The sequence below is a fragment of the Pinus tabuliformis genome, chromosome 8 (assembly GCF_031772625.1).
Source record: "Pinus tabuliformis cultivar Carrire ecotype Pingquan chromosome 8, CPIR1, whole genome shotgun sequence".
NCBI lineage: Eukaryota > Viridiplantae > Streptophyta > Pinopsida > Pinales > Pinaceae > Pinus > Pinus tabuliformis.
This window is the reverse complement of record NC_142294.1, coordinates 438589901-438602129: the sequence shown is the minus strand read 5'-3', so window position 1 is coordinate 438602129 and position 12229 is coordinate 438589901.

Below are 12229 nucleotides of genomic sequence, written 5' to 3'. Positions count from 1 at the left end.
CCTCTTCTCCTTCTGGCTCAATACCTTTATTTATAGTGCTGTAAAGAGGTTATTCAGGTCCACTATCAATGGGATCATCCCCCTCTATGGGTGGGATAGCTCCTTTATTGATGGGATAAGTCCCCTCTTAATAGAGATACATGAACCAACTGGAGGCGCATCCATTTCATCAAACCGACCTCTAGAATGTTCTAGAAGTAACCACAAGTAACTTTCTCAAGATAAAACTTGCGCATTTTGCCTTTTACAGGAGGACGCACCTGTCCTTTAACATACAGAGCGTTCCTGGACGCAGTTTTTGTGAACATGGCCTGCGTCCCCGCAGGTAAGGCTAGAGAGAACCTGCGACCCCAGAGATAAACATAGTTTTTACAAGACTTTCTCTCTTCTTTGAGTTTGAGACGGATAACAGAGGCATAGACTTGCCTAAGAGGGTAGCATGACTATTGATTTTGAGCCATACTAACTGTAAGTAGTCAAGGTGACATTTTTTAGTGTAACACATTGATAATGCAATTAGTAGCCTTCTCAAGATATCAGAGACAACACATAGGGGAAAATACACTTTTGACACATTTATGTATATATATACGAACAATTCTTATCCTCTTCCTACCTCTATCGATGTATATTATTAGGATAATCCCAATAATCAAACACTAGAATGTGAGCATGTACCATTTCATTGTAGGTATTGTCATGAATAGAACCACTTATTTCATGACTTCCATGTAGTTAAAAAATAATCATTGGAACACTTTAGTTAAAAGGATAATGGGGATTTTGAGAAAGTTACCTCAAGAAGGAGGAACAAGTGTTCATCAATAGCAACACAATCCAAGGAGAACCTTCAATCCATACACAAGTTTGAATCTCTTGAAAATGATGCCAAAATTAAAAACAATCAAGTAGGCCTTGAAAAACATGTGGAAATGCATTAAAATTCGGTAGAACAAAAGAGAAGGCCCTCAAAAAGTCCATAAGATGAGTCACAACCAAAGGAATAATAAATATAATATGTAATTGAAGTTGTTTTTCAAGATTCACGTAAAGACATGGATCTCGATTACATAACCCTTTCCACCATGATGGAGAAATTAAAAGGAATAGATCCTCATACCATTTTGGATTAGCAAGTCCATCTTCTTCACAAAGCATACTTAAAGGTAATAAATTGCAAGGGAAATTTGCATCAAAGATCAGGCTCCTCCAAATTAGGGATTCACATACATTCTTTCAAGGATTCAACTATATAGAAAAAGGAAGACAAGAAGCAAGTGAGAAAAAGAAACAAGGATCTAATACAAGAGGTTGGAGAAATTTTGGCCAATTCTGGTAACATAACACTTATGGAAAAGGTATGGTGCTACAAAACCATTGTTAGATGCTATAAAATGCCATAACTTGTTGCTAAATTGAGTATAAAGCCATGGGATGAAGTAATAATGAAATATAAAACACTATGTTGTAGATCCCTATGAAATAAGTCCTAAAAGGATTTTATGGGATATGTTTTTGTCTCCTTGTGGACATTATTGAATGATGACAAGTGGTGTTGATTAGGGGTCATCAAATAGTTCTTTTCTACTACTGTACTTGAGAAAGTGTTGAATTCTTTGTTTTATAGTTGAGAATAAGACAATATTATGTAACCTACTTACGAGTCTTTGATCCTCATCTTGGTTTGATTCAACATTTTTTGTTAAATCATTACATATATCCTTGTCATTGTGTAATAATTAGTGTACAAGGTCTTAGTATACATAGCCCCTATCATTATTCTGTAGGGAACTGATAGATAGAATGGCATAATTATTATTGTGTTGAAAATGAATATTATGATTTAATACATAATAGAAGTTAAGTTAAAACATGTTACATATCTTATCTCAGTATGAAGTAGATTGTGTGTGATTATTTTAGTGCTTTGTAGTTAGTTTCCAAGCAATTGTATTTTTTTTAGGTGGGATCCACCCAAACATAATAACTGTGATTCCAAGTCCTTTTCTTTTTCATTTCTCAATTCATGAAGATCATTCAGACCATATGAATTAATTGATTTCAGAGCATTTTCATTTAAAACATGTAACAACCTCAACCTTGGTTTCCTCATGAAAAATGCAATGTAAATATTTTTACAAGAAAATAAAAAAAATGGGTTGAGCCAAAAGGACATAAATTCTAGAGCTAAAGAGATTTCTTTCTAGGGACAATCAAGCTTTCCTTGTGCAGGAAATATAAGTTATTTTGACAACCATTAAAGGTTGGTTGGTGTGTTTAATGAAATGATTTTATGAATTAAATGGGACTACAAGATAAGTACATAGACCATGCTTCCTTGGAGAACACTGACAAGGCAAGGAGGATAAAAATTAATGAAGAAGACCATGCTACCAGCTAGGACACTAACAATAAAAAATTGTGTAGTAGAAGGAAAAGAGGTAGTTTGACCTCATTCATGATGCACTTACTAATAGACTCACTCATCCATTCATGCATATGAGGATCAACACTCGAAAACATAGAAGGGAAGAAACAACAAGAGAGGTCAATAGAAGAGAAGAGAAGATAATGATCATTTAGGTTGGAAAGGATGACAAGAAGATGATCTCTCCTTAGTGAGGAATAAGGCCTCTCAATTCCTTGTATTGTGAGAGGGTGGACATGGTATTTCTCTAGAGTCCCTTAATGGCTAGGGTGGAGGATTGTTCCTTGAATTCCTAGAAGGAGGATCTTTGAAATCATCCCTATTGTGTGATTTTACAGTGGATTCTGTAGTCCCTAAGGTGGGTGGAGTCACTATGTTTTTCTGAAATAGTGGAGACTAGTTATCTGGATTCACTATGTGTTGAATAGCTAGAGGGTGGAGGCAGCAAGCCACTGGATTCCTTGTGCACCATTGATCTATTGAACAAATAGTGGGTGGAGGAAGGAGGTCCTCTAAATTCTCTGTTTCAGTTGGCAGATGATTTCTTATATCCCTGAAGCAAGCCCCTCGGTTTATGGAATTTGGCTTGGGGTGACAACTACAAGTGATCATGGCTGTAACTCTCTAAGGTTTGGTGGAGAGTACTTTTCCAAGACTTAGTTGCCCATATTTTTAATATAAGTGATCTTTTTATACATGTGATATTAATGAATTTATTTCTCCTTCAAGTTTTGAAACAATGGATTGTTATGCAAATATTTTCTGTGCTTATTTTGTTGAGGATCACAAGCAAATTGGCTTGGAAAAAAAAAAGGAATTTTGGTTAACTACAATAGAATAATTCCTACCATAATTAACAAATACACACAGATAAAATCATGCCACCACAAACATTACAAAAACCTGTTTTCTTTGGCTTATAGGCACGACAGTTCCCTCTGGAACAATGTTGCCACAAGTATTCGAAAACCAATTTTAATGGTTCTAAGGCATTTATTGATGTGCGCTTGTGGGATGTGGAAATAATGAGAACGTGTGTATATATATGTGTGTGTGTGTGTGTGTGTGGTCGAGTCAAGCCTTGGTGACAAACTCATGGCACTATGGGTGGTATTATCAAACCTGGCATGGTATGTTTAACCATTTACCTTGTGGATGCAAATGAATAGCCTATAAGCTCATAGATAGTCAATTTTTATTTTTAATTATATGCATATTCTAAGTCGGAGGGGTCACCAGGATTGTTAGAGCTCGTCGCATGTCAGCTCAGGATTGGTCCTAGTGACCAGAGCTAGAGGTTTCAATGTGTAATGGTCATAATCAAAGGCCTATGGTGAAATAGTTGTCAGGGGTGGGAGTCATGCTCATATAATCATGATCGGGCCATGGGAAGAGACATAAAGGCCTTAATGCTAGGTGCTCATGTGTTACAACTCGGCGTGGCGCCCTTGTCCAAATGAGTGGAAGTGATCTTCCACTCGATAATCCTACGGTGTGTGCAACCCTACCCTCATGATGTTAGTGGGAGGGGGGTCCCCCGCAAATGTCATCGATCTACCTTTTGTGATCATCGACCCCCCCCATGATGTTAGCGGGGAGGAGTACCCCAATGTAAGTCGTTGATCTATCGCGGATGATCCTACCATTGATTTTGTTAGTGGATGGCGGGGTCTTCCAGACCGGGAAATGTGGTAATTGATTACTATCGCCAAGGATTAGTATACGGTGAGGCCCGCTGAGGTGCCAAAGTGGAGCAACGTAGCTAATTTTTATTCGCTGAGGGAGGGGGTTGGAAGTATGGGCTCCCTTTTGTCATTATGCACCCACTAGAGGTTTCACCAGAACCGAAAGCCACCTTAGGGGGATGCATGTGGTGGATTTGGGAAAAGGGGCTTGACCCCCTAGAATAACTGTGAGTTGTTGATCTGTTGATTGGTAGTTTCCTCTTACCACCATTCCGGGGGTGATCTCCCTCGTAAAATTCTCGTACGTTACCCTGTCAAAATTAGCATACAATGGCTCCATCGTTGAACGTGCGAGTGTCCGCCCAAAAACCTAGATGCCTTTTATGTGAGTGGGGCCTCTAGAACAAGGTGACATGACTTTTTTCTATTAGCTCCATGGGTGCAAACGTGCCATGGGGGTCACCACAGGGATAATTCCTACCAATAGAATAACTATATATATATATACACGTGGCTTTTTTCTATTAGTGTCACGGGTGAAAATGTGGCATGGGCCACCACACACATAATGCTCGCCAATAGAATAGTTATATATGTGTGTGTTTATAACATTATATAGTTAACAGTGGTTGACGAGACCTCATAAGGGTTTTATAAACACAATATTTATATCTATATATCTATATATATATATATAGATATATATATATATATATATATAGATATATATATATATATATATATATATATATATATATATATATATATATATATATATATGCGGGGCTTTTTTCTATTAGTGCCACAAGTGAAAACGTGGCATGGGGGCCACCGCAGACATAATGCACGCTAATAGAATAGTCATATGTGTGTGTGTGTTTATAACATTATATAATTAATAGTGGTTGACGAGGCCTCAGAAGGGTTTTATAAACACAAAATAAATATATCTATATATGGTGGTAGAATTGTGCATAAATTAGGTGTGATGAAGCTAATGAGATTTGAGTCATTGGACTCAGGTGTGAGAGGGGGAGAGTCAGTAATTTAAATTAACAATTCAAGCCCTTGGGTGAAGGATTGATAAGTGAAATGAACATAAAAGAAAAAATATATATAATCCCATTCTTTTGAGAGTATAAGGGGAATTGGATTAGCAGTAGCAACCACCCCAATGGGGTAAGTTGGGTGTGTTTGTTACAAAAGATAACATTTAATTCAATTTAAGCTAGGCTAATTTTTTAATGGTTAAAATTTTGTTAAAATTAGCATATGTGATTTCCATCCCATTCTCTAATGTTGAGTTCCATTTAATTCGTTAAAGTGTGAACATCATTTAACACTGCAATTTTTTTCCTTGGACTAGCAAACTAGTGCATAACACATATAAATTTTATATATAATACAACGATATCTTACCAGAATTGGAGTCTTGGATAGAATTATTAAATGCATAGGTAGTTTAATTATATATTCTACAATATAAAAATTATTGAAATAGCTATCAAATATGACATCTAAGGCCTACTACTAAGGTTAAGTTGGATGATATGCGGGCCATTTCTAAAGAACCTTCTGATATGCAACATATATAAAATTAAATGAATACTTTCACGATTGAAACTTCAAATTTATTACCATATAGTGGTGCAAAGTGTAGTACCTCTCCTTTTAGAATATTTGAAATTGATTCCTTGGAAATACAATTTGACTTTCAAGAACATTGATTAGCCAAATTCACCTTTATACCCAAGGTATTGATGTTTTGATTTTGGTTCATTTGTGTTGGATAACCTTCAAATTTATTAATACATTCAATTACTAAGATAGAGCTGGTTTTAAATTCCACCATTTTTTCTATTGCCCAAAGCACTAAATTGCAAAGCCCCAACTCTAATGAGCAAATACAATAACGAAATAATATCTCATTCAGTGGTGAACTAAATGGGATAGGTTCCAAACTCTTTCTTTTAAGAACATGTGACACCCATTTACATTTGACACAAGATCATGGCTATGCAATCACTTTGCTCATAATATCTATGTAATAATCTAACTTTTCTAAGAATGAAGGTTGACCTAAATTCTTGTAAAATATTTTTAATCCCATTATTAGAATCAACACTATTGGTATACTCACATTACGTGGTTCATAATTCATTAAGGCATCTATTTGAACATTCTCATAATTCCATAAGGAGTGTCAATTATGGTTAATAACATATGACACATCCCATTAATTAGAGGTACTTTAAACTTTTGAAAATTTATATGCTCCTCTTGATGCATGATGGAATGGAATCACTCAATTAGAAACATTACTAACATTCACAATGACAAGACCATTTTTGATTGATGTTATGTGAATGTTTATTTTCACCTAGTAGCCTATTCCTCCTACTTCTTTTAAGCCATCCAATAACAAGTTTACAAAAAAATTATAATCTAATATCATGAATGACATTAGCTCCAATGAATAGCAAAAAATGCATAGATACATTAAAACAAAATCATAGTTAAACTATAATTTGTCAGTTTATACATATAACATTGAATTAGGATTTATGGCTATGTCACCTTCAATTAAATAAAACACACACCTTCAAATATATATTGAAAATTATGTAGTGATAATTTATTTCTTTTATCTTCATTATTTTATTATATAAAACATATGCCATTAACAAATTTTTAATGAAAACCTCTTTAATGTCAAAAACACATAAAACTTAATTTTTTTAATCACAATAAAAATATTAACACAAAAATTTTAAAATTCTTAAAATAATAATAATCATAATATCATCTTTTAAATTCATCAACTCAACAAACTTATCTTAACTTAAAACTTAAAATGCACTAAATAAATTATGGGTTATGCACAACCCATGTAGATATTAGCATCTAAGCATTGGAGGTGAAGTGTTACATTGTTTTATGCTTTCAATAAATACTAATAAGTTTCCAAATTTGCACCTTCACTTATATCTATATATATATATAGATATATAATTGGATGTGAATTATTACATTGTTTTATGCTTTCAATAAGTTTGTATATGTTTTTGTTGACGAGTAAAACAAGGAGCCACTGCTGTGGCGTAGTCCCTGTCGGGGTCTGCAGGGAACTTAGAGGAGGTGGCAACCTTGCAGAAACCATATTTAACTTTGCCTTTGGATGACCAAATGTGATTAATGAAGAGTTTGGTGGGTGCGGCAATCACATTCCATCTAACATAAAACTCAGTTTTGTGCTTTGTGATACGAATATTATATTTCTACCGTAATATAATTTACCGTCTAAATATTTGTTAAGAATAAAACTTCTAATTTAAAAACAAAAAAATCGAACTTCCGTAAACTATTACATTAATTTATTAAGATATTTAAATTAAAACATTATTTTATATAATGAATATGCTTATAAAACGTTTAAATTAAAATTTAGCAAACTGTCTATCCAGAAGTTATGAAATTGATCAATTAATTGTTTCCCTAAAAAAATAGGAGGTTGTATTTGGGAGTGGGAAACAAAATCTCATTAATGATCTAGCAACTACCTGCCACTTTTTGGTGAGGTGGAGGTAGTTACTAACCACAAAAGAGTGGTAGATTGGAAATTGATAAAAATCTTGTGTTTGATTTCTTTTGGCTCATTGTGAGAGAAAATGCTAAAGAGAAGCAATATCCTTGAGGGGATAATGGTTGGATGCAATATCAATGTTGAGAGGAGCCAAATACTCAACTACTAGTTTTCCCAAACCACTGATTTTGAAGTCAGTGTCCTTACCTATTGTTCTTTTTTCTTTGGAAAAAGTAAATAATTATGTTTTTCATTAGAAAATTCTATGTAGAAGAAAGAAAATAATTTAGTTACATTTTACTTACTCATTTTCCATAGTAAAAGAAAAGGAAAAGAGTTAGTTATAATTTTATTAGAGAATTTTGAACTGTAAAGAGAAAAGGGCTAATTGTTTTGTTTTATTTTATAAATTTTATATAGTAGAAAACTTATGGTTATAATTTTATTCATAAATATTGTGTGGAGGACTATTAAAGGAAGAAAACTAGAAATTATGCTAAAGAAAACAATCGCATACATAGTAGACATTTAATGTGTTAATCTAGAAATTAAACATGAAGGTATTTGTTGAAACTAGATAGGTATTGGTTATGTATACAAGTCTATCTATATGTGTTATTTCAACACACACCACACCTAGTAATACAGGATTGGAAAACCTTGTTCGACTTTGAAGAGTAAATATGTATACAAAACATTAATAAAATATGTATATAATAAATTTTGATTAACGTAATAACTCTTAATCTTCACTTTGCGAATATAATAAACTAGCCTAGATACACAATGATCAAAAATACAAAAGTATCAATATTTACCATTGTTTTCACAAGAAAACACAGTGGTATTGTTTTCCAAAATTATACAAAGTTTCATTTATGATATAAAATTATCATTACATGGAGACAAGATTTGGAAGAGCTCTAACCAACCTCAAGAAACATGTAATTAGAAAAATAATTATATAACTTAAATGTTTTCTTCATAATCGAAAACAATACTCAATACATGAGAGGCTCATATCATTTTATAAATAATTATGTTTCAGAGGAACTACATGTCCCAAAAGACGTGAAAGAAAACAATTAACAAACATTTCGGAGGTTAACAGTCGGGAGATTCCTCTTCGAACAAGAGAAATCACACCCATGTAGAATGAGAAACCAAAATTTGGGTACCTTAGACGTGGCGGAAGAGTTGAATAAGTTGAAATCAAGCCATGCCAAATTTGGAAAAGTTAAAGGAAAACACTATGTTCAAAAGAGAAATCAGTACCTGAAATAAGCATATACGAAATTAATAATTAGTAAACAAGAACTGGATAAATAACACAAAGAAAATTTAGCATTAAAGGAACAAATGTGAAGAGGGTTATAAAAATAACTTGAAAATAAGTTACAAAATTTTGATGGCTTCTTCCACCTATACAAGAGTAAAATTAACTTATTTACTATACATAGAAAAATGGTTGCTATCTAAAATAAAGACAACAATGTTATAGGTAAAAATAATTAAAGATTGAACTCAGAAATTATAAAGTGAATAACAATGTAAACCCGGTGATTACATTATTTTAACCTATGTAAAACAAATAATTGATTTTTGGATAAATACCAATCTAAACTCTGTACAATGTGGGAAGGAAATAATTGCTGAGTAATTAAGAACTTCAATTCATAATTATTTTTGGGTAAATTTACAGCATGCATATGACTTTATCACGCTTCATGCAAATGACAAGATGAAAGAAATGAAGAACTTTAGCACAAATTTTTTTTGGATTTATTTGATTTCGAATCATGGAAATGCCAAAAAAAAAAAGGAAAAAGTGTGGCACATAAATTCATGACAGAAAAATGATAAAAATTCAAACCAATAAAGAATAGAATGAAAGTCTTAGGGCATCAAAAAAAATGATACACACACCAAAAATTACAATACACGCACCCAAAAAAATACGAACGGCCCTAACCAAAAAAATTAAAAATAGTTACCTGAGCAGTAGCATAGGGAAGAGCGGGAGACATCCCTGCTGCCTTTTCTCTATAGAAAACTGTCCTTTCCGCATCAACTACTGGTTGGACAGAGACGGCATTAGAGAAGCCCAGAAAGATAATAGCTGCGAACATGGATCCCAAAGCATTGAATATATCTTGTTGCTTCTGCCTGCAAACAACATCCAACCACACATAAGAATTGGATCATTTTGTCCACATCGAACAACACATTAGAATTGGAGAAAGTAATGTTTACATGTTCCAGTCAATTCTGCAAAAAATAGAGACAAATATTAGGGCGCAGCAAAAGGTGAAAATGAGTCGAACGGTGTTGTACTGAGGATTTCACCAATACGACCAGTGTTGCTTCCATAAACAAGCCATGGTTTGAACGGCAAAGGATTGACCAAATTTCCATTCGAAACACAAATCCTTTGAGTCCGGGGCAGGTTGGCTGAGTCCCTGAATGAGAATTTTATTATGCCTGTGCAAAAAATAACGATACATTTCGTTTTCAGTCACATGAATAAACCCACATACATAAAACAATACATTTCGTTTTCGGTCACATGAATAAACCCACATACATAAAACACAAAAATGCGGGAATTATTGCTAATGGATCTCTAAATTATAAGTCAAAAAGATAATAAATTGGGATAAATAAATAAGAAAACTTCTTTTTTTTTTCGGAAGAAAAAAAATAGAAATATGTTTTATTAGATGTGAAGATTGTTTTATATCAGCTTATATCTATGGCAGGCTTTGCCTTAGCTGGATTGTAAACTTCGTACATATAACCAAAAAAATTGATCACTGATATATCAACAGAATATTAACAAAAAACAGTAACAGTAATCTTGTAGTCTAGGTCACAAACCTTACCATAACTTGCGCCCTTCCATAGCTAATTTCCCCTGGTGACTGAGATTACACGATAATCGACTGCCTGTTCTGGACGATAGAATCCAACCGCTGGTCGAAAGAAAGAATCAACCCAAGGTTGGGATGGATAATAAACTGGCTTGCTGACTTGTAGATAGCACTAGAGTTGCATGCATGCAGATAGACATGTGGCAGATACAAAACTTTGCCCCAACTGCACTTTGGATAAAATGAACTTTGGATAAAATGAAGGCAAGTTTGTGTCAGTGAATTATATGTAGTTTGGATATAAAAATATTTAGTGAATTATATTTAGTTTGGACTAGGAATTTACAAAATCCGCTTTAAGTAGGCATCAAAACATGAGAAATAATCAAATTGATAATCACATACTTATTAAGCTTTTTTATAGTATGAAAATAGGGAATATCTGAAAAATAAATAAAAATGGATAGTAAATGAAAGGGTAATAGGTTCCAATAAATTTATAAAAATTTCAAAGTTAAATCTTGATAATTATAAATTAAAACATAGTTATTAAAAATAAAAGTAAATAAAGAAAAAGATTAAAAAGAAAAAAAGAGTAAAGTATAAATGGAAAAAACATAGAATGGAAAAACATATATTTTATATATTTTACAAAATATAAACAAGAGCCATATTTTTTTGAATATTTAAATGAAGGGATTATCATCGAAACTTTTGTTTACATATTAAAAAAGAAAAAATATTATTTTAAATTATGAATATGAATTCAAAAATAATATGTTTGTCAAGATGAATGAAAATGGATTATTTTTGGTTTAATGGTACAGAAAAAATGATATTTGATTTTGAAATAACTACGAAATGAAAAAGTAGTAGAAGAAACATCTATATTTTAGTTTTTGCATTATTACATTATGTTACCAGAAAGGAAAATAAGAAAAATAATATTTCTTATCTACAAAATTAACTTTGAATGTCAATCATATATATGTAAGTGTGATATATTCTAAATGGTTGTTAAAAAGATATTAGGAAAAATGAAAAAATATTTAGTTTTTGCATTATTTCATTATATTACCAGAAAGGAAAATAAGAAAAATAATATTTCTTATCTACAAAATTAACTTTGAATGTCTATCATTTATATGTATGTGTGATATATTCTAAATTGTTGGTAAAAAAGATATTAGGAAAAAGGAAAAAATATTAAATTTTCTATGGTTTATAACATTTCATATTTTTGATGTGGTTACTTCAAAGTTATGCCCAAAAAAACATAATACAAGAGATTACACAATGATGCTACCCTTTCAGGGCTCTAATCGAAATATGGAAAAATAGTAATATTTTGACTAAAGAAATTATTAGAGATAATTGTTAAAAACTTACTAAAATATGACGAAAAAAAATGAAATATATCAATTCAAAGTAGCTGCTAGAAAATAAAACTTTTATTTATAATATAAAAATCTTTTGCACGAGAAAACCTTGGATAGCAGAAAAGTTGAATATCTTTTGCACCTGAAAACTTTGGATATCAGAAAAGTTTGCCACAAGGACACGCAGAAGAGGTACCAAAAACTTAGGATATCTTACTTTTACCCGTCTTCAAACCTGCGAAGCCCGCAATAAGACACTCAACTTTGTTGGCCAATCAGCAATT